Source organism: Nematolebias whitei, chromosome 16 (assembly GCF_014905685.2).
Source record: "Nematolebias whitei isolate Nwh7 chromosome 16, NemWhi1, whole genome shotgun sequence".
NCBI classification, from domain to species: Eukaryota; Metazoa; Chordata; class Actinopteri; order Cyprinodontiformes; family Rivulidae; genus Nematolebias; species Nematolebias whitei.
Window position 1 is genome coordinate 3,683,634 of NC_056513.1, and position 5,672 is coordinate 3,689,305.

The window sequence follows — 5,672 nt, forward strand, 5'->3', positions numbered from 1 at the left end:
TCATTTTGTCTGGTCAGGAATGCTCGATGCAGATTTATATTTGAAATATTAAAAAAGGCTGTTAGCATGTCACGTTTGTCACTTGGCTATTACCGTGGTTAGTTTGTTGCTCATTTGAATTAAATGAGCTAAATTATTAGTTTGTGAATGGTTTACAGGTTTAATACTGCTTTATGCATTTTTGCACCAAAAAGATTATTTATTTAATTTACAAGGAAAGGGGTTTTAAATTAGCATCTCGTGTCATAATAGGTACCAAGAGTGAAGCTAACTAAAGCTAGCTGCAACAATTAATGCTCCTTCCTGTTTCTGAAGACGGTGACTTAACATTCTCTTATTTCATTTGCATATTTCAAAATGACATTATGACATAAAATGTTGGAATTATCTTACGTCTGTCCGCAGCGTCATTGTTTGGCAACAAGGTGAGTGGGAGGCTTAAAAATGGTTTAATCGTTTGCTAGCTGACGTCAAGGTAATTACGTTCACTTCTTTCATACGGATTATTTCAGTATTAAAGGTTGTTTACATATGTGTATTACTATTTTTATAATATACTTTGAATGATGTTGTCAATATTTTGAATGTTTTAAGAAGCTTAAGCAAAACGAGGGGAGGCTAATGCTAAGGGAGTCACGCACATGAGCCAGCGAGGCGGGGTCAGAGGTCAGTTGGAGATTAAAAAAATGAGTCAGCTTGGCCGCTAAAGTTCGTCATGCGAATACTTAAAAGAAACGATGTTAATTTAGAAAATTCATTTTTTTGTTTGTTTTGTTTTTAAGCAATGACCATCCAGTCCAGTTTGTGGCGGTGTCCTGATTGCCACTGCAAACGCAATTTTAACAAGAGAAGAAGAATATCCAGTCTGTAACAGCACATGTTGACACTCCTGTTTGTTTTTTTAACTATGATTTGATGGGAGTTTTAACCACAGACATATACGCATAGATGCCTCATTGAGCGCTGAATCATACGTCAACACCGCCGCCATATTGGATGTGTCAAGTGGAGAGAGCCTCATTCATGTGCTGCTTAAAATACATTTAATCAGTTAAATGTATTTCATGGTGTGTGTGTGTGGGGGGGCACATTCAAGAAATAGTTTGCAATTAACAACCACCATTTTCTGCTGATGTCAATAGTTGTGTTTGTCTTCCACAAACTGATGCTGCACCACATGATCAAACTGAACGATCTTAAGTTGCAGAGCGGCAACACACTGAAAAAACCGTGCAAGACTTTTCTTTTCCAAGGTTTTTACCTTTCACACATGCACGCACACACAGACTGTATTTGTATAGCTGTATTGACATATGTATGCTCCCCTGTGTGTGTGCATGTTTGTTATATATATATATATATTTATATAATATATATATATATATATATATATATGTGTATGTGTCATTTGGCAGCCCATCGATTTTTGGCACACCGGCCCACATTTCCATGTTGTCAGCGGTGACGCGTAATAAATGCGATGTATTTATGGATTTTTCCACTTTATCAGACATATATGAACCGATGCGACTTATAGGGCGTAGGAACGTGTCCGCCGGAAAATACGGTAGTTGTAAACACTCAAAAGAGTAATCTGTTGGTTTAGAGCTTACTAAATGTTTAAGGCGTAAAGATTTTTAATAATCACGTTAAAAGTTATAAATGTCGTCTTTGGTGCCTGTTGGTTTTCAAATGTGAATGACAGGCGTCAACTTAAAACGCTCTGTTGAACAGTGATGAATGAAGTTCGGTCCATTTTCTTATCAGTTGACCGTCAGATCTGCCACATCCAAAATGGTGGACGCTCCAACGACCAGCCCGCTCACCGAGGCGTCTACGTACAATATGTCCATGGTTTTGACCACAACGTTGGCTTTTGTGATTTTTAAGAGTTACTGGTGTAAAGATAAGGTGTTAAGTGTTGTGAGAAATAAATAAATACACAAAGTAGAAAAAAAAACATTTAATGTTTAGGAAATTTAGCATAATACACATGATTTTACACGTTATCATATAACTGGCTTTATATTTTAACGGCGTGGTGAAAGTGAAACAGGAAGTGGCAACAAATGGGAACTCTGACTCTTCATCTCCCTCTGATCGTGACTCAACATAATCCAGAGAAACATCAGATTATTCGATGTTTGCGTTAGCCGTTGTAGCGTGCGCTGCTCACGTGGCTGTTCCAAGTTTCACTTCCTGTGCTCGTGCACATATCTCAACAGCTGTTCACGCAGCACGTTCTCTTTCTGATCCTTCATGCACAGTTCTCCCAGTCCCTGATCGTCACACACACTTTAATATGTTTGGACGTGGAGGCGGCCGGGCTCACCGCTGGCGCGTGCGTGTAAGAACTTGTGATTTGTGTACTGGGCCAGCTGGTGAAAGGATGTCAAGTCAGATTAACCTACAGTTTATATAAGATGCAAAATCAGAGGCTTAACTATAATTTTGTCATAAAGTGTTTTGTTGCTGATTTCCTCATGTTTTGCTTCAAGCTGTATTTTAAGGCTCAGTTTTTTTGTCCTTTGCTCAACAATATTAAGTTCTTTGGGTCTATTTTAAGTAAACCCTACTTTTAAAAAGCATCTGAACATTTTATTTATTTCAGTCCTGAAAAGATTCTTTTTTAAATTGGGGAAGATTCAGTTCAGCGCAGGCCGAGCCGTGTCCATCGTAGCTGGATAATCCCTGTCGGGCCTGCTCCAGACTAACGACGCAGCTGTTTTCAACGTTGAGCTTTGGCATCTCAAGTTTCCGTCATACGCTAAAAATAAACTGCATTTTTTAAAAACTTGTTAAAAAACGTAAGCCTGAATATATAAATATTCTTAATGTTGTTTTCAGGACAGTTTATCCCTCCAGTTATTCAGTTGAAGCCTTGAAGGCAGCGACGGGAAGATTAAACGGCACAAACTCATCCAGCTCAGCTGTTGTTATCGTGCGCGGGTTTTTCTACTTCTTGTTGCTGATTTGATCCGTTTTATAAACTTGTTTTCGGTCCTGCCAGCTCTGACAAATTAGACTTTATTTACACCGACAGGCTCCACGGATCAGTTGGAAGGAAACGTTAATCCCTGTCTAACGCCCAGCTAAGTAAAATAATTCAGGAGTTAATTGAAAAGAACGAGAGTTATGTGTTTTTAATCAAATGAGCTCCACTGCAAACAATAAGCTCCCGACAACTGGACTGACTGGGCAGGAGGCCGGTGTCCCCCACCAGACGGAGGCAGAGAAATGTCTGCCATCTGGGTCTGGGCTGTAGAGGCTATTTTGAAATGTGCCCCCCCCCCCCCCCCCCCATTACACACACACAGCTGCTCAGAGTCATGACAGAAGATGACGGATACAGTTGTCGCAGAGGGCCAAGTCAAGTTTAGAGATGGAAAAAAGGTGAATTTTAACGGTTTTTCTTAATTTTGTGGTTTAAAACACGTTTTTAATCTTTCCAGGCTCATCGGGGGAAAAGTTTGATTTGTTGTTTTACGTTCCTCCACAGTGGAAGACCCGCTGGGTTGTTCTTCAGAAGCCTTCTCCCGTCGCCGGTATGTCCCCACAGTTTTTGTCTTTTACAAATGAGGTTTGGATGGAGCGGTAAAATGTTCAGATTGCTGAGATTAAGCTAATCCCAAGTTTCTCGTTGGTCCTGGCTGCGCGCCACGACGCAGCGGATCCACAGCAGCGCGTGTGGAATTGATCTGGACGGTTTTTATAAATGGACAGGAATCCGTTTTAAACGGTGCAGACAAAACAGAAGTCTTGTACAAATTCAGCTTCTTCAGAATGAGCTGCTCTCTGGGCCAGCTGGTGATCACCTGAAGGCGGCGGGCGATAATGTTTTTGTCTCTGTGTGTTGGCTTGTCTGTAGATTTAGACGGCTGCTTTCAATCTGCTGTCTTCAATGTTCATTTTGGGATTTGTTTTAAAGCTTTCCGCGGTCTTGCCTTATCCCACCGTGCCTCCGCACCCCTACACATGCACCCCGTCCTCCCAGTTCAGCGGACCAGCTGCTCCTGAGTTTGGTTTGTAACTGCACTTTGGTCCCGAGGGTGTTTAAAGTGCTTTATGACGCTGGCAGAAGGTGATCATCGATGTACTTCTTCAACTAATTTACCTTTTAGAGTCATTCCCGTTCAAGATGGCCGCAGCAGCAAACTTCAGCAAACACAAAATGGTTCCAGTTAAGCCAGTTTGACAGGTGTCAAGCTAAAGGTGTAGCGAGCGAGTGGTGGCACAGAGGTTAGAGAAGGTGGGTCTGAAGATCGTTGACTCAACTCCCGGTACCGACATTGTCAAAATGTGGGTGGAAAAGGAGAAACACCCACACCACCTTCTACCCTCACTTGCCCCACTCTGGGCCCTTGAGCAAGGCTTTAACCCCCACCATCTGCTCCCCTGGGCGCCCTAGCTGGCAGCTCTCTGCTCGGGCTGTGGTAGCTCGGTGGTCTGTGGTTGCATCAGGAAGGACATCTGGCGTAAAAATAATCACCAAGTTCTCGTGTGACTTAGTTTGCTGTGGCGACCCCTGAAGGAGGAGCAGCCGAAAGAAGAAGAAGAAGAAAAGCTGAGAGTTGCAGAAACACATTCCTCCACTGAATTCTCTTGGATGATGTGAACTCCGGGGAGCACGGTGGAGCAGTTGGTAGAGCTGCCTCCTCTCAGCGAGCAGGTCGTCCTGGTCCAAGTCCCGGCCGGGGGCCTTTCTGGGTGGAGTTCCCATGTTCTCTACGTGCTGCGTGGGTTTTCTCCGGGTACTCCGGTTTCCTCCCACAGACCAAAAACATGCACGTTAGACTGACTGGTAACTCTGAATTGTCTCTAGATGAGAGAGAGAGAGAGAATAGTTGTTTGTCTCGTTGTCTCTGTGTCCCTGTGATGGACTGGAGACCTGTCCAGGTGTCCCTCGCCTCTCGCACAGTGACTTCTGGATATGGCTACCATTGACTCCCATGACCTGAAAAAGAAGAAGAGGATAAATGTAATGGATGGATGGATGGATGATTTGCGTTCCTTCCTGACAAAAATCAAAAACGATTCCCTCCTTTAGTCTGGCTCTAAAAGCTGAGGTCATGAGGACAGAGCCCGTGTCTTACACTAAAGACGTGACCCACAAATCACGTCCTTGAAGAAACCGGTAAGAGTTGTAGTTCTAGTCGAAGCTCCTCACAGCCGTGGGTGTGCACTGTACTGTAATCTGTGTGTACTTGTAACTTTATTCCCAACTGTGTCGGGGATCAGCCGACTGATTTTGGGGGGTTTGTTTTGACGGATCAGGTGCCGTTGCAGACAGACGGGCACCGAGCACGGATAACAAAACGTGACGCCTCCATCAGTCTGATATTTAACAGCACGTTCACGTACGAGTCTGTCGGTCTGAAGGTTTGTCTGTCGTCTTAGACTGCTTGACTTTGTTGGTGTGGAAAGAGAAGAAGAAAGGGAGACGAGACGGACACAAAGACAGGCTCAATGTAACTCTGGAGGTAAGTTCAGCTCCGTGTCAGATTTCTGCTCGCATGTTTGTTAACGCTCTTTCAGGGGGTTTCATGATTCAACCCTTTTTACTTTCATGAAAAAATGAACGTTTTATACAAAACCGCCAGTGATGCAACATCTAACCACACAAGACTGAACTGAAGATACCGGACCACCAAATGGAAATTCAATTCAGTTTA

At 43.3% G+C, this 5,672-nt stretch overlaps 1 long non-coding RNA gene across 1 annotated transcript; it reads left to right on the forward strand.

Moving 5' to 3' along the window:
* The first annotated feature begins 3,307 nt into the window (after window positions 1-3,307).
* Window positions 3,308-5,463, forward strand: LOC119423189. Its single transcript, XR_005187445.1, has 3 exons — window positions 3,308-3,393; window positions 3,500-3,545; window positions 5,398-5,463. It is a non-coding gene; the product is annotated as an uncharacterized LOC119423189 (long non-coding RNA).
* The last annotated feature ends 209 nt before the right edge of the window (window positions 5,464-5,672 follow it).